General features: G+C 34.0%; 1 long non-coding RNA gene across 2 annotated transcripts; it reads right to left on the bottom strand.

Moving 5' to 3' along the window:
- Window positions 1-874: 874 nt before the first annotated feature.
- LOC105472830 (uncharacterized) lies at window positions 875-22,108 on the bottom strand. 2 transcript variants are annotated; one of them, XR_011621756.1, is made up of 6 exons: window positions 22,031-22,108; window positions 14,495-14,554; window positions 11,113-11,267; window positions 10,250-10,292; window positions 1,821-1,997; window positions 875-1,177 (listed from the first exon to the last, which is right to left on the bottom strand). It is a non-coding gene; the product is annotated as an uncharacterized lncRNA (long non-coding RNA). The 2 variants fall into 2 exon arrangements; XR_981848.2 differs by lacking the exons at window positions 875-1,177; window positions 1,821-1,997; window positions 10,250-10,292 and adding an exon at window positions 10,391-10,948.
- Between the last annotated feature and the right edge of the window lie 814 nt (window positions 22,109-22,922).

Below are 22,922 nucleotides of genomic sequence, written 5' to 3'. Positions count from 1 at the left end.
ATATACCTATAAATATTTATTTCCTATATACTTAATATGTAGACTATATTTTGAGCATATATGTAATTGTGATTTAAAAAGTGTGTCTATTTAAATGAACAGTGATGTTGAAAGTTTCAGTACATCTCTTTAAACATCTCAGAGGTTAAGATCCAGCTCATTAAGGACCTATTTAGTATTTCCATTGACATGAGAATGTGATAATTAAGAATGGGATAATTAAGGCATTGTTGCTGACCTCAAGGAGCTACCAACCTGGTCATAAAGTAGATCACAAAAAGATAATTTTAAGGCAAATGCCAATTGCAGTAAGCAATAATATATACAGAGGACATTACAGAAGTATTTAGAAGGGGTAAATTAACCTGGCTGGAGGAACATTACTCACGAGGAGCTAAGTTAATTAGATAACACTTGAATAGTAAAGGAAGAATCAAGTGAAAAACCTAACAAACAGGGCAAGTAGAATGTCACAGCAGAGTGGAGGACAGCATTAAGAAAGGCACGGGGAGCTGGGCATGGCAGCTCAGGCCTGTAATCTCAGCACTTTGGGAAGCTGAGGCGGATGGATTGCTTGAGGTCAGGAGTTTCAGACCAGCCTGGCTAACATGGTGAATCCCTGTCTCTACTAAAAATGCAAAAATTAGTCGGGTGTGGTGGCAGGCACCTGTAATCCCAGCTACTTGGGAGACTGAGGCAGGATAATTGCTTGAACCTGGGAGACAGAGGTTGCAGTGAGCTGAGATATGCCACTGCACTCCTGCCTGGGCAACAGAGTGATACTCCATCAAAAAAAAAAAAAAAAAAAAAAAGATAAAAGAAAGGAATGGGGGAGAAAGCAGTATGTTGTATGGATTTATTCAGGAAACAGCAAGTCATTTGGGGTGTTGAAACAAGGAATACAAGGGAACAGTGACTAAGAAAGAGGAGAATCCTGTGAAATTTATAATATGGAGGGGCCCATCATGTTAATCTTTATATTGTGATATTTGTATTGTGAATTTATATATTCTAGATGGTGGGGAGCCAGAGAAATGCTTAAAACACTGAAAAGCATGGTGAAATACAATGTTTAGATAGGTCACTCTGGTGGCCGGCCATGACACAAATGGATTTGAGGCAAGGAGCCAGTGAGCAAGAGACTCCTCCAGTGGACCAAGCCAGAAGCTATGAAGACCTAACAGAAAACAAAGAGAGGAGAGATGTAAAACACAATGTAGTTTAATGTATGCCAAACATAAATCCTATTGAGCTTCAGGATTTCTGACACTGAATGAGACTTTGGAAAGGAGGTGGTAAACAGTTGGGTTTAGTCTGATACCCACACTATAAGTTCTTATGTTTCTATATACTAATTTAAAAATTATACATAGTTAGATACCATGAGTTGACCAGCATTTATTACTTCTACGTATTTCCTGTGTTACTTGGTTTATATGTTGCATTTTTCTCAACTGTTTTGCCTGTATTTCGCACTCTGAAAAGAGTGTTAAAATGGTATTGAAATTTGACAGATTATGTTTCTCCCCGCATTGGCTGGGCACACAGGTTAACGCTCCATTTTAAATATGACATTATCTGACTATGAAAAGGCTATGTTATTTCTTTATAACCTTTTTCATCATTTAAATAATGTGCCTTGACACTTCCTGAAAACATAAGCAAAAGCCCATGATTATCTTGATTAAATGCTAATGAAGAAATTCCTTTCTGGAAACCTGTACCACACAAATTTCAGACATAATATTTTAGTTCATTTTCTGTTGCTATAATTGAACACCCAAGAGGGTAATTTGTTTTTTAAAACAGAAATTTCTTACAATTCTGGAAGCTGGGAAGTCCAGTGTCCAGGGTCCGCATCTGGTGAGGGCCTTCTTGCTGATGGGGACTCTGTGCAAAATCACCAGGCAGCACAAGACATAATAATGTGGCGAGGTAAGATGAATGTGCTAACTCAACTCCCTCTTCCTCTTCTTATAAAGCCACAAGTACCACTCCTGGGAAAACCAAATAATTCGTTAGCCCAATAGTCTATTAATCCAGGAATGGCCCAATTTCTCCTCATGACTCAATCACCCCTTAAAGGCCTTACCTCTCAATATTTCCACATTGGAGGTTACGTTTCAACAGGAGTTTCAGAGAGGGTAAACAATCAAACCGTACCATACAATATTGAGCTAAAATTTTCCATTGGGCATTGTTAATGCCTCTTTTAAATAAAATAATGTTCTCTCTATTATTTAATTATTGATGTCTTCCTTGATTCGCTATCAATAAATATAGAGTTCAAGAAACTATTTCAGTCTTAAAATCTTACATGCCAAAAAAATGGAAAACTTCAAATTACACATCATTTCATCTATAATTTTCATAGCCAGTTAAACAAAGTGCTTCCTAATGTTACCTAGGTGGAGCATAAAACTGACAGCAATACTAGTAAGTTTGGCAAAGGATATGGAATGTCTGTGAATCTTGTTAAAGACTGTTTTTTATATTCAGTAATTCAGAAGAAGAATTTGGCCTAATTAGGAATCTAAAAGGACTTAAAAGGGTCAAGGAAACATATGAAAACACCCACAAACGAAAGAGCTAAACTGTCATCTAGGATGCGAATTTTTACATCTAACTCAGATAAGGAGAATTAAGCTTTCCATTCTAAAAAAGAAAAATCCATCATATTAAAATTACATTTGATAGGTGCTATTAAATTCAGATTTCCAATTCTAGCTTGGGAAATGTATTGCTTCAGCAAAGAACATTCCTATGTAAAACTGATGCAAACTTTGAGTGCACACACTGTGAAATCTGTGTTAGAGATCAGGAGAAATTTCCTTTGATCAATGTGAGCATGTCTGCTGATCTCTAACATAGATTTCACAATGTGTGCACTCAAAGTTTGTATCAATTTTACATAGGAATGTTCTTTGCTGATGCAACATTGATCAAAGGAGATTTCTATCTGCTACAGATACACGATGCTTACAGAAGACTTCCGTTCCCTAAAGACGCAATAGGACATTAAAAGGCAATCTTTCTGCTGGAGACTGCTTATTCTTTATCTTGCCTCAACTTCAATTTATGTGTTCATGCTCGAGGCCGAGACGGGCAGATCACAAGGTCAGGAATTGGAGAACAGCCTGACCAACATGGTGAAACCCCGTCTCTACTAAAAATACAAAAATTAGCCGGTCACGTGGTGGGAGCCTGTAGTCCCAGCTACTCGGGACGCTGAGGCAGGAGAATGGCGGGAACCTGGGAGGCGGAGCTTGCAGTGAGCCAGAAATCAGGCCACTGCACTCCAGCCTGGGCCACAGAGCGAGACTACATCTCAAAATAAAATAAAATAAAAAATAAAAACATAAAAATAAAAATAAACAACGAAGTGGTTGAAATTATTTACTAACAATGTAGATCACATGGAACCTGTCACACATGTGTCCAAACCAAGATGGAAACCAGTTCTGTTTACTATTAATAAGGTAAGTAAATTTTACAGTGAAAGGGGAACAGAAGAAAAGGAAACTATGGAAGCCATTTGTAAAGCGTATGTGGAGGAGGACAGTTGGGTTAGGGTAAAAATGAGGCAGTGGGAAAATAAAACTCTAAAATAGAGGAGACATATACATATAGAGAGAGTATTACATATATATGTAGAGAGAGTGTATGTTTTTGTTTTTCAGTGTATATTCATATTAAAAAACAAATGCAATCTGTTAAACTATCAATTCAATGACAGACATTAATCAGGCATCCCTGTTACATTAAATACTGTTTTGAAACAACTTTTAGACGTTAAATAAACACACACACAATATTTTCTGATTCAGAAAGCAAAAACAGGTAATGTCTAATATTTTGAAGACGGAAAGCCCCCACACCGTATAAAATGAGAATGCGTACTATAAATGTTCCTGAGAATAGCTGTAACTTTCCCTTCAGCTGTAAAGAGATTTCTTTTCTAATATTTCTTTTAGTATTCATTGTACATATTTAATATGATTTATTTACTCCAAATAATTGTCTGCTCTACTCCTGATATCATTGCATGGTTCTAGTTTGATAGATATTTCAGGCATATAGAATTTCTTAACACTAAATAAAATTAAAAAGAAAATATGTGTTCTACAAGATAGTCCCATGAACTTTTCAATTTTAAAAGTTTTATAGACATATTGATATTAAGTATGAAGGATGACAGAATATGCACCCCGAAATATGCCACTTTACCATAAAGATTGCTTTCATCTAAAGGCAACTGAAAAACAGTGAATGAAAGGATGTCATTGCAATCTTCCCTTTTCTGTCTTGAAAACAGATTAAAACTCTCACACAAAAGATGTCCTCCTCGTATCAGGAGAAAAGAAAAATTCTTTGATTCTCTCATAGCTGAGAGAATCTGTACCAATAAATGTCGTTTAATTATTTTTATCTTCCGTTAGACTCTACATAATTCAGTTACTTTTCCACAATTGCCTCTTTTTGTTCAACCTAATACAAAAGCATATAGGTTTTGCAAATTACTAGAGTTTTCATTTCCCTGTAAGAACTCTTGTGGCATGTAAAACTTATATTGAATTTGTATGCTTTTCTCCTATTAATCTATCTTAGATCAATTTAATTATCAGAGCCAGCCGGGACTCTAAGAGGGGAGAGAGAATTTTTACTCACCTACTATTCATTTTCCAAGTAAACGTATTATGAGCAGGTAGTTAAAAATGCTTTTGTCAATGCATATTCCCGGAAGACTCATTGCATTCATGTTACATTTCTCATTGTCCCTGAATGATCTTCCGTCTCTAATTTGAAAGACTTGCAAAAACAGTACTAAGTGAAAATTGGAACTTGAGGATTTTTAATAAATGTGTTTAAGCATATAGCCAAGGGAGATAATTCATCATCACATAATTATGGGTCTTGTTTTAAAAAAAGAAAGAACTGGCTTGGGCGCAGTGGCTCACGCCTGTAATCCCAGCACTTTGGGAGGCCGAGGCGGGCGGATCATGAGGTCGGGAGATCGAGACCATCCTGGCTAACACGGTGAAACCCCGTCTCTACTAAAAATACAAAAAATTAGCCGGGCGTGGTGGCGGGCGCCTGTAGTTCCAGCTACTGGGGAGACTGAGGCAGGAGAATGGGGTGAACCCGGGAGGCCGAGCTTGCAGTGAGCTGAGATCACGCCACTGCACTCCAGCCTGGGCGACAGAGCAAGACTCTGTCTCAAAATAAATAAATAAACTAACTAACTAAACTAACTAACTAACATGTCTTGTTTCCTACACGATGTGTTACTTGAGGTACATAAGTTATCCTATTTAATCTTCACAGTGACTTTCTGAGATCAGTTTTACGTCCTAAATTTAAGATGAAAAGTCTAGAATTTGCAAAGGTTTATGGAAGTGTTCATGATCACATAGCTAATATACAGTGTGGTAGCTGTGGCTGTGCTCACTATATTGGCTCTCCCCTCTTTTGTTGGGATTTGGGAAGACTTCCAAGTTTTCCAAAAAGGAAAGCTGGAACCACATGACTAGATGGTTTATTGGCTGTGAAAGGAAGTGGAATGTGTCCCTTTTGGTAGGAGGCTGTTAGAAGCAAGTGGAAGTTCTCCATGCCACTGTTCCACTGACACTGCAATTATGGCAGCTACAAGTGGACATAAAGTTACTGTAAAATAGAAGTGGCCTAGATTCCTGAGTTACAACAAGAATAAAATTGCTCTGGAGAGCTACCAACTAGCTTTGGACTTGAATGAGTGAGAATTAATTTTTGCTAGATTCCATTCAGGGTGTATTTGTAACTGTAGCAGTCAAGCCTGTCCTAAATAATACATAAAATGGGAGAAAACAGAATAACACTTTCTTGTTTTACACAAGGTAACAATGTGTGTGAGTGTGTTGTGAGTGAACATGGTGTACAGTGAGGCACTTTAAGTGGGGCTGATTTTTTCCTTCTGTATTAGAAACATTGGCATTGAAACTAGTACAAGGTGGATATGGAATATGACAGCTTCTGAAGGGTTTCTGAGTTGTAGACACCTGTGAATAAATCAGCATGCGTTATCTAAGAATAAAATTTGTTTGGCAACAGATATATATATGTATATGTAGTCATAGGTGTTATTTTTTAATAACTTGCTCTTAATTTTGTGAAAATTTCCATGCATTGAATTTTGAATATCCCTTTGTAAAATGTAGAATTTGGAGAAACTTCTAAAGAGTAAAACACAACCAAAGTGCAATCTGTTCTGTTTCTTCTTCAATTCATGGATACGTTTGAAAACATGTGTCTACACGACACATCTACGCAAACACACACCTGAACTTCGCTACTCTATCCGTTGGAATTTCTTATGAGATTTCTTAGAAATTTTTTTTAATCATAGGAAAAATGCCAAATGTTAATATTTCTGGAGAAACAGTACCTGCCATGTGCAAAAGCCAGGATTGACTAAAATATAAATAGAAAATTCAACATCTCCTCACCTTAAGAGGATAATCACAACAAAGACTCAACCTGACTTTTCATTTCCCTTAGTAACACACTGAGAAATATCCTATTAACACTTCATGCAAGTCCTTGGAACTAATATTTATAATGTTCTATCTCTGCTTTTCTCCTCCATTCATCTGTTAACTATTACAAAAACTCAAAAATCTTCGCCTGCACTATATGTCAGTGAGAGTAAAAAAGGGAAAAAATAAAATAAAAAGAAAAAATAATATAAGTGACTGGAGTGACTGTTGACCTTCATTTTTGCTCTTATTATATAATCACACCAATGGTGTCACACTTGACATGTGCCACTCACTCCATGAACCTACTCAGGACACGTGTCTTGGTCTACCCTTGAAAGAAATCAAATTTTCTCATAGCCGTTTCCTACTTTAAGATCAGCTAGGATGAATTAGGTTTCTTTTACTTACAGGAAGGAGGTTCAATAACCTCCTTCTATTTTTGTGGAATTCTCAATTTTTCTGAAACACCCAGTGAAATATGTTCATTTGTCAGGTATATTTCATACTTCCATTGTAATTTGATTCATAACTTTGAATTATCTTAACAATATTTAGAGTAAATTTCATTTAAAACCTGCAAGCAAATGTAAGAATTAATTTCAATATGAGTCAGTGTCTATTAATTTAAAAGGAATGGATTTTGTACCATGAGGAAAGGGTGAAATAAATTGAAAGTACACTAAATTTTGCAACATAAAATTTACCCAGAGACTATTTCAAAACACTAGGATAGAAAAGAGAGGGCAGATTTTGGGGGGAAAACACCTACATTATTTTGTGCCAAAATATGCAGTGATATTTATAAAATGTGGTTTTTTCTTTAACAGATTATTAATGGTCTAGAAAAAATGAATTAAGGTAGAACAAAAAACAAGAAAAATACAGTAATAGCTCAATTTAAAGTAAAAAAAAAAAGAGGATGATATATTTAATTATTACTCATTGAAAAACCAGATGATGTATTCATTCTATTGATAATAAATAAACTCAGGTGAAGAGTCACTCATCATAATTATCTTCTATCTTGACACTATTTTTTCTATCTCTACTATATCCTACTCAACATCTTAATACATGTTACAGCACTGCTAATTTAGCTTTAAATAATGGGCTGAGAGGATTAAATCACTGCAGATTAATTGAAAGAGAATAACACAAAGAACATCCTGTCAGATCCCTTGGAAACTAAAGGAAGGAGGACAGGGATTAGCTTAGAAAATCCCATATGAAGAAATTAATTTTCACATGTTCTTGATAAGCAATCATCTTCCCCCCCATTGAAGACTGTTCTCCTTCTCTCCTACTTTACAGTTTTACTATTTATGGCCTAACTGTAAGATAGCATAAATCTCAAGGACCTATTGTTTTTTCTAGTCTTTTTTCCAGTTTCTCTTAGATCATGTTTGCTGGAAAGCAAATTTTGAGATGGTTTTGAGTGATGGATGTTTACTTAAGAGTGCTCTTGGGAGTTACATCTATAAAATCATTGTGGGAGCAAGGAGGAGGAGACCTTGGACTGCAAAGGAGTTAATGTATAAGTTTCAACTGATCCTGTGAGACTGGAATGGCCCCTCAAATTTGTCTCAAGTTGAGGCAACTTGGTCAGGCATTAGCATCCTACAATTGATAAGTTATTGGGTGCCCAGAGAGAGAGAGAGCAAGAAGCAAGAATGAGAGTGAGACTGAACATGAGAGAGTGAGAGATGTAGATATACCTCAGGATATGAAGTTTATTTATTTTTTGTGTGAAGTGTAAGATTTGTGTCTAGCTTCTTTATTTTACATAAGGACATCCCATTGTTCCATCACCATTTGTTGAAAAGATATCTGTCCTCTGAATTACCACCACACTTTGTCGAAAATCAATTGACTATGTTTGTGTGGGCCCATTTTTGGATGCTACATTTTATCTTTGGAGATAATCTTTCCAAATTTGGGGTGGTTTCTTTATAATAGTGAGGTACAATTATGTACACATTAAAAAAAGACAAAGTTATCGGATACATAACAGATAACAGGAGTAACTAAATCATGTTAAGATGACATAGAGTTTGAATCAGACAGAATTGAATTTGCACTTGCATTGCTGATTATATGTATATAATATTGTCAATTTATTTGAGCCTTAATTTCTATAACTGTAAAATGAACATGATAAATACTGACTTGATAAGGTTATATTATCTAAATTATGTAGGTATGTATAATAATATTTCTCAAATGACTCAGATTTCCATGACTAAGTAGCTCTTTCCAATATTTATTTGGGTGTTTTAGATTTTATCATAATAAAAATAAATAAATAGCAGCATATTTTGGATCAACAAGATAAACTCTTTACAACCAAATACGAACACGTGAATCTTGAATTCATTGCATTTTATGTGTGAAGAAAATTTAAATTATACCATAAAAAATAGTGTAAATGAGGATTCACATATAGAAAAGAGGTAGCATTTTGACAGATTAGATTGTGCAAAGTATATTAGGTAAGTTAAAAACAAAATATGAGATAAATATTTAACATCATAATCTATAAAATACTAACATTTCAGCAGAGTATACCAGCATGTGGCTTTATTACCAAGTTAAACAATTTTATAGTAATACTAAGTGGAAAACATTTGCATGTGTGTGTATTGAAACAATTCATATATACAATATTATTTTAGGGGGATTTAGCTAAATGTTTCTTTGAAATCATAAGTAGTGGTTAAAATAAGTACATTGTTTAAAAGGATAATTAATTTTAAAGTACAAAAATTTCAAATAATATTTATGTATTCAATATTTGTATATATTTATGCATATATACATATATAAGGCATTTTACTTTAAACAAAAGAATAAACAATTAAAAATGAAATAAAATGCTACACTTAATATAGTTGTATTTAAATGATGGTATATAACAAGATAAATGTCTTTAATTTGATTTATATTGATTCTTAATGTTTTTTGCTATTAAGTAATATTACTTTGGTTGTATTAGTGAAATTATACTACAAGAACAAGAATTTTATTTTTGAACTTAATTTACAGTTATATTTAAATAGTATTGTGCTACAAATATTCTAAATTTAAGTTAAACTCAATAATAATTTTAAACAAACAATTTAGAAATAATGCAGAATAAAGTTTCATCTATATAGCACCAATAATTTAGAAAATAAATTTGATCAATGAACTTAATTTTGGGGGATTTGTTTTTGGTTAATTGGATTAGTCTACATTTCCATAGGTTAGCTCTTTAAAAAATCTAGGTTTCTAGAAACACACATACAAAAAATCCAATAGAAAATAAAAATAAACACCAAACTGCAATAGGAATCATATTTTTTATGTTTTTAAGAGGAAAAAATGTATAAACATATTGTAATTACCTTATTCTCTAAATAATTAGTAAAAGATGAAACTCATTTAATAATACAACAAATAAAAAATGTTTACTTCATATCATGTTTTTGACAGAGGAGAGAACAGGAGAACGTAAGTTTACAAAAGAAACACAAAGATGGGTAAAGAAAGCTATTCTGAAAGAGAAAAAGAGTAAGACACATCAGTGACAGAAAAAAAGGACAGAGAGCAAGACATTGTCCAAAACAATAGAACAGGAAGCGTGTAAAGTGAAAGACACACAAGAAGAAGGAAGTTGAGGAAGGAATAGGGAGAGGAAAACAGTCATCACCATGTCCTCATAAATCAAAACAGTCGCTCATGTGAGAAGTACTTACTGAGCTTGCTAGTATATGCTGTGCTCTGTACCAGATGCCAGGCCTGTGCTAGTGAATAAAATGAACATGATGCTTACAGTCTAGTAAAAGATCTTGTAAAAGATCAAGATAATAATCTACTTTTAAAAAGCAAGTCGGCTTTAATATAATAAATTTTCATAGTACAAAATCACAGTGTTACACTATGAAAGAGAAGAGTGGGGAAACACATGTTGTGTTTTAACTCCCAGTTTACAAAGATACACATTGGCAAAAACGATTAATAATGTTTAACTATTTTTAGTGTTTGTTACAAAAAAAGTATTTCTGTGTTAATTGGAAGTAAACAAGACTATCATATGCTAATATCTCCCTTGAATTTCTTTCTAAAACTTTCACTACTTCAGAAACAGAGAATTCCGACATCAAACATAAACATGCTTATTTTAAAATGTCCAAATACACTGTTAAATTACAATAACGTGTTTCAATAAAATTTAGAAAGTGTTTAGTCAAGTAAAAAAATGCTTAGATTTTAGACGATTCATCTTAGTCCATTTGAGCTGCTATAACAAAATCCCTTAGAATTAGTAATTTATTGCTCATAGTTCTGGAGGCCAGGGAGTCCAAGATCAAGGTGCCAACAGATTTGATATCTCGTGAGGGTCCTTCAGAGCCAGAAAATAGCTGTACAGTGGCCTTTAAATCACATATAATATTCTGGAAAAAACGAAATTAAGTATTAATAGTTTTAATTTGATTTAAGTTTTACACTTGGAGAAAAATGGCTTGAAGTTTATTAAAAGATGTATTATTTTTGTTTCACATCCTTAGGATATGTCCTTTGTTTAGAGTACAATTTTACAAAGTGAAAGTTGAATGACCTTAGTGATTAGGTTTTTCATCAATGGAGGTGATTTTAGCATAAGTAACCGTGTTAACAATTCTGATAGATCTTCTCATTTTTACTTGCTTGATTTCCATGTACTATTTTCACATCACTGATCGACATCACAGATGTTCTCATTTCTTTCTAGTCCTATCAATGAAAAAATGCTGATTAGTTTTAGGGTTCATCAATTCTTTTTTTTTTTTTAACATCCTTTTTATTGTAGCAATATTCACAGAAGCCAAAAGGCTGAAACAATCCAGATGTTTCTTGACTGATGAACACATCAAAAAATTTGACATGTACGTACAATGAAATATTATTCAGCCTTAGAAGAAGTCTTGTCACATTTTCAGATAAACTTTGAGAATATTATGTCAACTGAAATAAGCCAGTAACAAAATGATGGATACAATATGATTCTACTTATATGAGATGTCTTAAGTAGTCACACACATAGAAACAGAAAGTGGGAGGAAGGTGTTTATCAACGGCTGAAGAGAGAGTAAAGTGGGCAGCTGTCACTTAAGGGTATTGAGTTTTAGTTTTACAGGATGTAAAATTTCTAGAGGTCTTTTGCATAACAATGTGAATATACTTAACATGCCTGAGATATACAGTTCTTTTTGAGACAGGGTTTCATTTTCTCACCCAGGCTGGAGTGCAGTGGCACGATCACAGTTCATTGCAGCCTCAAACTTTCAAGTTCAAGTGATTCTTTTTTCTCAGTCTCCCCAGTAGCTGGGACCACATGTGCACACCACCATGCCTGGCTATTTTAAAAAATTCTTGGCTAGGTGCGGTGGCTGACACCTGTAATCACACCACTTTGGGAGGCTGAGGTGGGCGGATCACGATGTCAAGAGATCAAGACCATCCTGGCCAACATGGTGAAACCCTGTCTCTACTAAAAATGCAAAAATCACCTGGGCATGGTGGCACACACCTATAGTCCTAGCTACTGGGGAGGCTGAGGCAGGAGAATCGCTTGAACCTGGGAGACGGAGGTTGCAGTGAGCCAATATCGTGCCATTGCACTCCAGCCTGGCAACAGAGTGAGACTCTGTCTCAAAAGAAAAAAAAAAAATTGTAGAGACAGGGTCTCCATATGTTTCCCAGGCTGGTCTCAAAATCCTGGGTTCAAGCAATCCTCTTGTCTTGGACTCCCAGCATCCTGGGATTACAAATGTGAGTCAACACCATGCCTGGCCCTAATATGTACAGTTAAATAGATGTAAGATGGCAAAATTTATGGTATGTGTTTTCACAACAATGATTTTTTAAAAGAACAACTAAAAGAAAAACAGAATTATGAATCTTTCCAAAAATTACCTTTAAGTTACAAAAGTGTTTTACACAAAGAAAATATATATTAATCATTAAACATATGATGAAAATAACGTTATTTCTATGACTTCTCACTTAGACTGGATAAAACAACCAATTAATATCCATTAAGCAAAGAAATATACAAGATCAGCCATAATCAAAATTGGGGACATATTTACAGATAAAAGCACTGAATACATTATTTATTTATGATAGACATATGTATAAGACTTAAATGTAAAAAAGAAAAAATATTTTTGGAGGAGAATCTTGAAACTGTGAGAACTTTATAGAATCAAGAGAAATCTTATTCAAGAGCGAAAACCCAGAATCGATAAACAAAACATAAACATAACTGATACTGAAAAAAAAAAGAGTGTTTTCCATCAGTGCAGAGTTACTGTTGAATATTATAGTTATCTAGACAATTTCTTTTCTAGTGGTACATCAGTGTTGCATACCAGATTTTAGGAGTAAATATTTCTCTTATTATTGATTTGCAGTTCTATATTACTGCTTATTTTAGTGTAGGTTTCCTAACATCGGTTTGTTGTGTGTTTTGGTTTTACTTATGTATTAAATGTTTAAACAGTTTGTAGTTCTGTATGTGTGCTTCAAGTCAGTGTGGGCTCTAGCTACAGGGACACTGTTCTTACAAGCAAAGTGGCGATGGGAAGAGAGAGACGTTATTTAGAGAAGTCTTACGAAAACAACCCCCCTACAAAGGTAACAGTCTACTGAATTGGACTCAATTTATTCTAACTTTAATCCGCTAGGAAAGATTTGGGGAAAGGTGATAAAATTAAATAAACATACAGAACAGATTAATTTGCCTTTGAGTATGATTTTTCTCTCACTTGCACCCAGTTTTAAATAATGCAAGCACTTAAACGAGTGCTTCACTTCAGGTCCACTCAGAATATATACGCAAAATTGGGGAAAATGTGAAATTTTAGCTAACTTGTTAAACCAACTAATGTCTACAATGGTGGTAAAATACATTAAACAACCACTTATCTAATATGGTTAAAATAAATAATTGATTATTAATTCAGAAATATCAGTCAGTTTCATCTAATATAAAAATAATTATAAAAAGGATAATTTATTTCAGTGAATACTTTCTTAGAAAAATTAGGGCCTATTAAAATTATATACTTTCACCAGTTTTTTGAGGCAGGACCAAGTGTTTTTCACTAAGCACTAAGTTCCATATTATATTTCAAAAATACATCCTTTAGATACATTTAAATGTTTTTGCTTTTTTAAAAGTACAGTGAGAATGTCAAGATGCTTAGAAAACCACCTAAGTGCATATTCTTGTGATTTTAACAGTTTAATTTTAGTCTCTGCCCCTTACCTGTTCTTGAGAACATTTTTTAAAACAACTTACCCTTATGTTAGAAGAATAGATATTTGGTAAAAGTACAGAAATAATACATGTATATATATATTTGCATACATATAATGTATGCAAATGTATAATACATATATATACAAATACATGTATATATGTGTATGTGTATATGTGTGTGTGTGTGTGTATATATATATATATTTGCCCATATCAAATATTTCTAAATTTTCTACTTGGTTTTCCTAGGTGAAAACACACACACACACACACACTCCCCAACTCTTTTTTTTTTTCTTTTGTACTATATTTTGTCAGTTGAGAGAATATTTGAACAAACAATATATATGTTTTGGAATCTTCTCAACTGTCTCTTGGTGAGTGCACAACTCAACTGTTGAGAGCAGGAGAGTGTGGATGAGTTAAGTAGTGGCCAACGGGCCCTGGCCAGAAACTGTGGACAACAATGTACACAATAAAGACAATCAAAAAGAGGTAGTGATTTAGATTATCAGCTAAGAGCCCAGTTATATGATCCTCTACAGTTTCAAATCCCCATCTTATATCTACATAGAGAAGCTATAGAAATCCAGAGGCTAGCCTAAGTGTGTATCTTTTTCAAAATTATCTGATTTAAATATCTGAGTACAGCATATTTAGAAACTAACCATAACAAATGTGGAATCAGACATACCTAAATTTGAGCATCAACCATTTTTTCCTTTTTCTTTGGAGAACTTCGAAACTTTGCTTACTAAATAAATACAATAAATAAAGACAATAAATTCACAATAAAATAAATAAATGAGTATATCTTAAATTCACAATATCTAGCTACAGTGGTTTGGTTGACTATTAAACATAAAACACAAGAATTGGACTATATTGTGTGGCAGCTGATAAATGGTTAATAATTATCCTTTACAAATATCCAGAGACTTAAAGTATGATAAAAATAAAATAACCAGAATCCATGTTGGTATCTGTTTCTCTCAAAAACTTATTAAATCTCACCCAAAATGTGGTCTGGGGACTTTCAGAATCAGAATCCACTAGCAGCTTATGGAAATGCGGACTCTCAGGGCCCAGTGCTACCGATACAGCACTCACATTTTAACAAGATGCTCAGATGACTTGTGTCCCTCAGTTGACACACTAGAGCACCAGTCACACACAGGGGGACATCAGGGAATCAGCGGAGTTCCTCAGTGCAAAGGCAACTTTCCTGGGGTTTAAGTTGTAAGTTTGAGCTTTGTAGCATCACATAAGTAAGCTACTTAGGGCACTCACAGTTCTTGGTAATACTAATTCTATAAGTTCTTACTCATATCCCTTATCATCCTCAATAGTATTGATTTAACTTACAGATGTTTAAATCTTGGGTAGTTATATATAACATATACAATCATATCCTGGAAATGACCAATAAGGCAAGACAACTTTTTGCATTTCAGGCCCAGGTGTTTTAAAAGGGCTCAAGATTTGACATGCTGTAGTTAATAATCATTTCTCAAATTACAGTCACCTCTTGCTATTATTTTAAATGTCAACTTTGATAAAGTCAATTTAGCCCATACATTTAGAGCTATTCTTAAGAAATGAAATTACCTAGGAAACTCAAGTGGCTCAGATATAATAGTTGTGAACTGTGACTGCGTGCATTCCATCAGTTCTTAGATCGTGTTGTCATTTCTGTGTATGTTTAAAATAATTAAAAATTTGGCCAGGTGCGGTGGCTCATGCCTGTAATCCCAGCACTTTGCGAGGTCAAGGAGGGCAGATCACAAGAACAGGAGATCGAGACCATTCTGGCTAACATGTTTAAACCCCGTCTCTACTAAAAATATATACATTAAAAAAAAAAAAAAAAATTAGCAGGGAGTGGTGTTGGGCGCCAACTGGGTGTAGTCCCAGCTACTCGGGAGGCTGAGGCTGGAGAATGGTGTGAACCCAGAAGGTGGAGCTTTCAGTGAGCTGAGATCGCGCCACCTCACTCCAGCCTGGGAGACGGAGCGAGACTCCATCTTATAAAATAAATAAACAAATAAATAATAAATTAAAAATTCATATTGTATGTCTTTCTAGCAATCCACTAAAAGCCCTTATAAGTGGTTTAAAATTCTTCAATGGATGAGATATTTGAATTTATTTGTGTTACTGCTTCCAAAGATTTAAACTGTAACACAAAATTTCACTGTCATCTTCTTTAAGTTACTTAGTAGCCAAACACCTCCTTGCTAACCTAAACATTTGTGTTTCTTTTCAATCAATGGTACATTAAAATGTATCTTAAAAAATTGTATCTCTTTTCTGTTGGTTCCAGATTCATCACATTTGACCTTCAATATATCACAGAGGAAAAAAGGGTAATTTTAATACAAATTATAACCATGTAAATATTTAAAGGAGGTTTTGGCTTGCTTGAAAAGGCCAGGCATGGTGGCTGACACCTGCAATCCCAGCACTTTGGGAGGCAGAGGTGGGCAGATCATGAGGTCAGGGGTTTGAGACCAGCCTGACCAACATGGTGAAAGACCATCTTTTCTAAAACTACAAAAAAAATTAGCCCGGCGTGGTGGTACGCATCTGTAATTCCAACTACTCGGGAGACTGAGGCAGGAGAATCACTTGAACCTGGGAGGTGGAGGTTGCAGTGAGCCGAAATCACGCCATTGCACTCAACCTGGGTAATAGAGTGAGACTCCATTTCAAAAATAATAATTATTATTATCTCTGATCCATGTTAATACAGTTTTGACTTGGAATCAAAGTTTATATAAAAATAAATAAAATGCATTAAAATGTAACATCATCCAAATTGGTTTTTTGTTTCCCAAATTTTGCTTATTTTAATTATATACTGTTGATATTCTTGAAGAGTAAACCCTAAATTTTAGGTGTTTCAAAAATTGTATTAAAATTTGCTCCTGGATGCTTATGGCATATTACTTTTTAATGAATATCTTTAAAAATTTACTATATTGATTGATTTAAATTAGCTTTTAAATAAAATAACTCATTGGCAGATGGAGATTATTTCATTTACGGGGGATGAAAAAAGATATTCCATGTTAATGAGTCCTACTATTTTGTAATTAAATAAGATTTTTTATCATTCACATTCATATTCAAATTATTTTATTTCTCTGAATTTTTAATATCAATGCCTTAATATATGCTATGCAAGTCTACAAAACTATAGACATTTAATTTCTTATATTTAATATATAATTGTCTAATCATTTATGAAATCATATAGATACAAATGATGCTGCTTTACTGTTAAAATTTGGACATATATAATGGAACTATGAAGAAACTGTTGCATTATTATCATTATGTCTTAAATATGGATTTCGGGCATACAACTGCAGTTTTGTTATGTAGATATATACATAGTGGTGAAATGTGGGTTTTTAGCGTAACCATCGCCTGAACAATGTACATTGTATCCATTGTATTAGTCTGTTTTCATGGTGCTGATAAAGACATACCCAAGACTGGGCAATTTACAAAAGAAAGAGGTTTAATGGAATTACAGTTCCACATGGTTGGGAAGGTCTCACAATCATGGCAGAAGGCAACGAGCAGCAAGTCACATCTTACCTGAATGGCAGCAGGCAAAAAGAGCTTCTGCAGAGCAACTCCTATTTTTCAAAACCATTGGATCTCGTGAGACTCATTCACTATTAAAAGTACAGTGCAGGAAAGACCCACCCGTATGATTCAATCACCTCCCACTGGGTTCCCTCCAAGACAACTGGGAATTGTGGGAGTTATAATTCAAGATGAGATTTGGGTGGGAACACAGCCAGACCATTATCATTCCACCCCGTTCCCTCCCAAATCTCATGTCCTCACATTTCAAAACCAATCATGCCTTCGCAATGGTCCCCCAAAATCTTAACTCATTTCAGCGTTAACTCAAAAGTCCACAGTCCAAAGTCTCATCTGAGAAAAGGCAAGTCCCTTCTACCCATGAACCCGTAAAATCTAAAGCAAGTTAGTAACTTCCTAGATACAATGGGGGTACAAGCACTGGGTAAATACAACCATTCCAAATGGATAAATTGGCCAACACAAAAGGGCTACAGGAACCATGCAAGTCAGAAATCCAGCAGGGCAGTCAAATCTTAAAGCTCCAGAATGATCTCCTTTGACTCCATGTGTCACAACCAAGTCACGCTAATGCAAAAGGTGGGCTCCCAAGGCTTTGGGAAGCTCCACACCTTTGGTATATATCCAATAATAGTATTCCTGGATTGAATGGTATTTCTCTTTAGATCTTTGAGGAATTGTCACACTGTCTCCCACAATGGTTGAACTAAAAATTACGTTCCCCCCCAATAGTGTATAAGCTTTCCCCTAAGAAAAACAGGTCAAAAGTTTCTAAAGACTTGATAAAGTTAATTTTTTAACCAAATATCTATTCTTCTAAGATAAGGGCAAGTTGTTTAAAAAAATATTCAGAAGAACAGGTAACAGGCACAGACTAAAATTAAACTGTCAAAATCAACAAGAATATGCAGTTAGGCTGTTTTCTAAGCATCTTGACATTTTCACTCTACTTTTAAAAAAGCAAAAGAAAATGTTTAAATATATCTAAAGAATGTCTTTTGAAAGATAATATGGAACTTAATGCTTAATGAAAAACACTTGATCCTGCCTCAAAAAAATGGTAAAAATATATAATTTTGTTATGCCCTAATTGGTTTAAAAAGGTGTTTATTAAAATAGTGTCCTTTTTATAATTAGTAATATTTATATCAGATGAAACTAATGGATTTTTCTGATGAACAATCAATTATTTATTTTAATCATATCAGATCTGTGTCTGTTTAATTTTACCACCATTGTAGACATTTGTTTGTTTAGCTATTTAGCAAAAATTTCAAACTTTCTCCATTTTCAGCTATTTATCATAAGCCAGAAGTGAAGCACACATTTAAGTATTTGTAGTATTAAAACCTGGGTGCATGTGAGAAAAGATCCTACTCAAAGGCAAATGAATCTGTTCTGTATGTTTATTTAACTTGACCACCTGTCCCCAAATTTTTCCTATTCCACATACTGTCTCTTCACTTTGTCGATTGCTTCCTTTTCTGTGCAGAAACTTTTAAATATAGTGTAGTCTCATTTGTCTCTTTTTTATTTGTGTTCCTGTGTTTTTGAAGTTTTAACCATAAAATATTTGCCTAGAACAATGTCCTGAAGCATTTTCCTTATGTTTTCTTCCAGTAGTTTTATAATTTTGGGTCTTATATTTAAGTCTGTAATCTATTTCAAATTGACTTTTCTGTACAGTGATAGGTAATGGTCCAGTTTTCTTTATCTGCATATGAATATTCAGTTTTCCAAGTACCATTTATTGAAGAGACTCTCCTTTTCACATGTATGTTCTTGGTGCATTTGCTAAAATCAGTTGGCCACAAATATGTGGATTTATTTCTGGGTTTTATTTACTGTTCTATTGGCCTGTGTGTTTGTTTTTATATTAGCTATTCATCTAATAAGGGGCTAGTATCCATAATGTACAAGGAACTCAAACAATTAGCAATAATAATAATAAGGCAAATAGCATAAATATTTCTTAAAAGAAGACATACAAAAACCCAACAAATATATGAACAAATGCTCCACATCACTAATCATCAGGGAAATACAAATCAAAAATACAATGAGATATCATCTTACCCCAGTTAGAATGGCTACTATCAAAAAAGTAAAAAATAAATGCTGATGACAATGTGCAAAAAAGGGAACTCGTATGCACTATTGGTGGAAATGTATTATAAATTAGAAGAACCATTATGGAAAACAGGATGGAGTTCTCTCAAAAAACTAAAAATAGAACTATCAAATGATCCAGCAACCCTACTACTGTGTATTTATTCAAAGGAAAGGAAATTAGTATATCCCAGAGATACCTGAGCCCCCATTTTTATCATATCACTCTTCATAATAGCTAAGACATGGAATCAACCAAAATGTCTATTAACAGATATATGGATTAGTAAAATGTGATACATATACACAATGGAATTTAGCCATAAAAAGTATACTATCCCATCATTTATGGCAACATGGATGAGCCAGGAGGCCATTATGTTAAGTAAAACAAGTAAGGCACAGAGAGATAAATACCACAAGTTCTCAGTCATATTCAGGCTAAAAAAAATTTAGATCATGGAAATAAAGAATAAAATTGTGAGCATTAGAAGCTGGGAGGAATAAGGAGAGGGATGGTTGGAGAGAGGTTGGTTAGTGGATACAAAATTACAGCTAGATAAAAAGGATAAATTCTCATGTTCAGTTGTGTATGTTAAATATGGTTAACTATAGTTTATTGTATATTTTCATAAAGCTAGAAAAGAGGAGTTTGTTCACAACACAGAGAAATAATCAATGGTTTGCTGATGGATATGTTATGAAAATTACTCTGATTTATTTATTACACATTGTATACATTTACAAAAATATCATTTTGTATTCCATAAATATGTACAATTATATGTCAATGAAAAATAAAGTAAAATTTTAGAAATAAACATAGATTACAGAAAAGACACTCTTTTCAATAAATGCTGCTGGGCAAACTAAATATCCATATTCAGAAGAATGTAGCTGGTCTCTTGTCTCTCACTGTCTACAAAATCAACTCAAATGGACTTAAGTTTAAGACCTATAACAATAAAAGCAGTAGAAGAAAACAGAGAAAATGCTTCATGACCTTGGTCTGACCAAGGGTTTTTTGGATAAGACCTCAAAAGCACAAGCAACAAAATCAAAAATAGAAAAACGGTATTACATCAAATACAAAGCTTCTACACAGCAAAGGATACAATCAACAGAGTGAAGAGATGAAACCCAGAATGGGATAAAATATTTGCAAACTATGCATGTGGCAAGGAGCTAATATCCAGATACCATAAGGAACTCTAACAACTCAATTTTTTAAAAGTAATCTAGCTTTATAAATGGGTAAAACATGTGAGTAGACATTTCTCAAAAGAAGACACACAAATAGCCAACAGGTATATGAAAAAATGCTCCACGTCACTAATCATAAGAGAAATACAAATCAAAACCACAATGAGATAGTACCTTATTCCAATTAGCTATTATCAAAAAGATAAAAAAAAAATGCTGGCACCAATGACACTTAAGATACTATTGAAGGGAATGCAAATTAATTCAACCATTATGGAAAACAGTTTTGAGACTTCCCAAAAAATTGAAAATAGAACTACCAAAGGACCCAGCAATCCCACTGCTGTGTATATATCCAAAAGAAATAAATCAGTATGTGGAAGATGTATCTACACTACCATGCTTATTGCAGTTCTATTCACAATATCTAAGATATGGAACCAGTATAGATATCCATCAATGAATGAGTGGATAAAGATAATATGGCATGTATACACAATGGAATACTATTAGCCATTAAAATGAATGAAATCAAGTCATTTGCAACAACATGGATTAACCTGGAAGACATTATGTTAAATTAAATAAGCCAGGTACAGCAAGAAAAATACCACACGATCTCACTCACATTTGGACTCTAAAAAAGTTTATTTCACAAAAGTAGAGAGTAGAAAAGTGGTTACCGGAGACTGAAGAGGATAAGGAGAAAGGATAAGGGATAGGGAGAGATTGGTAAATGTGTACAAAATTACAGTTAGATAGAAGGAATCAGTTCTGGCGTTTTATTGCACAATAATAGGGTGACTGTGGGTAACAATATTGTATTATTTATTTCAGAATAACTAGAAGATGACTTTGAATGATCTCTGCACAAAGATAAATGTATAGAGATGTGTATACTAAATACCCCGATTCAATATTTACACAATGTATACACACATCAAAACATCACATCGTACCCTATAAATATGTCAATTCAGAAAAGGTAGAAAAATGTTATAACAGGCCGGGCTCGGTGGCTCACGCCTGTAATCCTAGGACTTTGGGAGGCCTAGGCGGGCGAATCACGAGGTCATTCAAGACGAGCCTGACCAACACAGAGAAAACCCGTCTCCATTTAAAAAATACAAAAGAAATTATCACTTACATTCATAAATCTAGTATTAAGTCAGGGAATTAGGATACAAGCCCACCTCTTTCCGAACTCTAATTTCCAAATTTTTAAGCCATTTCTTATAAATGACTTCAAATATACCAGTTCTGACCCTCCTCATTCCTAGACCTTAGGTTTGTTCCTCACCCCGCTTTCCATAGGCACAGGAGTCGTGCTTTATGAATGAGAGATCCGTTATCTTTTCAGTTGCTGACTCTGAGTACAGAGTAAACCGGAACTTCTCCCCGACCCCTGTCATTCATTCAAGGAACAGAAGATGTTTTCGGTATGTCTGGTTTTGTTTCTATTACGATGTTTTGAGCAGATTCTAGTAAACTTTTATTCTTTTATAAAAGTTTATTCTTTTATAAAAGTTTTATTCTTTTATCCCATTCTTCACAGGCTGATTATAGATATTATGCACAATTGTGAGAGAGGTGAAAGAAATAGATGCGTGAAGAGTGCTGAAGTGGGGTTAGAGGGCAAAACAAAAATGTAGTTAAAATACATAGTTTATTTCTTGTAATTCGGGTGCTAGAAGCTTGCAAATATTAAGTGTCTGCTTCCGTCACTCGCTGTATTAATAAAAAGAGCATTTTTTAATTTGATTGACACTCATACAATCTTAGAATACTTGTAGTTTTGTTTCATTTGATTTGTTCTGGGAATTATGTCTCAGTTTGAAAAGTTAAATTGGCCAGGACATTTAATTCACACAGGTGTGCATACCAAGAAACCACTTCCTTTGTTCTCATTTCTTAGACGATTCTTTCCAATTGTAATATTTAAATTTATAAGAACCTTATTCCCTTAATAGCAAATCACAGTTTTGACAAATCTGTTGATTTCAAGAAACCAAACTTACTAGCTTTTGCAAGTCTGTATTTCACCATTAGTTTAAATTGCAGAAGTCTTTTGGGGGAAGATAATTCATCACCCTGTATGCCTGTTTCTTTCTACTTCAAAAATAGAGTTACGTCTGTAATTTTGAACCCTTTAGTGATTATAAGCTCAGAACTTTAGAGAATTGTACTCTGCT

The sequence above is a fragment of the Macaca nemestrina genome, chromosome 4 (assembly GCF_043159975.1).
Source record: "Macaca nemestrina isolate mMacNem1 chromosome 4, mMacNem.hap1, whole genome shotgun sequence".
Lineage (NCBI taxonomy): Eukaryota > Metazoa > Chordata > Mammalia > Primates > Cercopithecidae > Macaca > Macaca nemestrina.
This window is presented reverse-complemented; position numbering and strand designations above follow the sequence as displayed.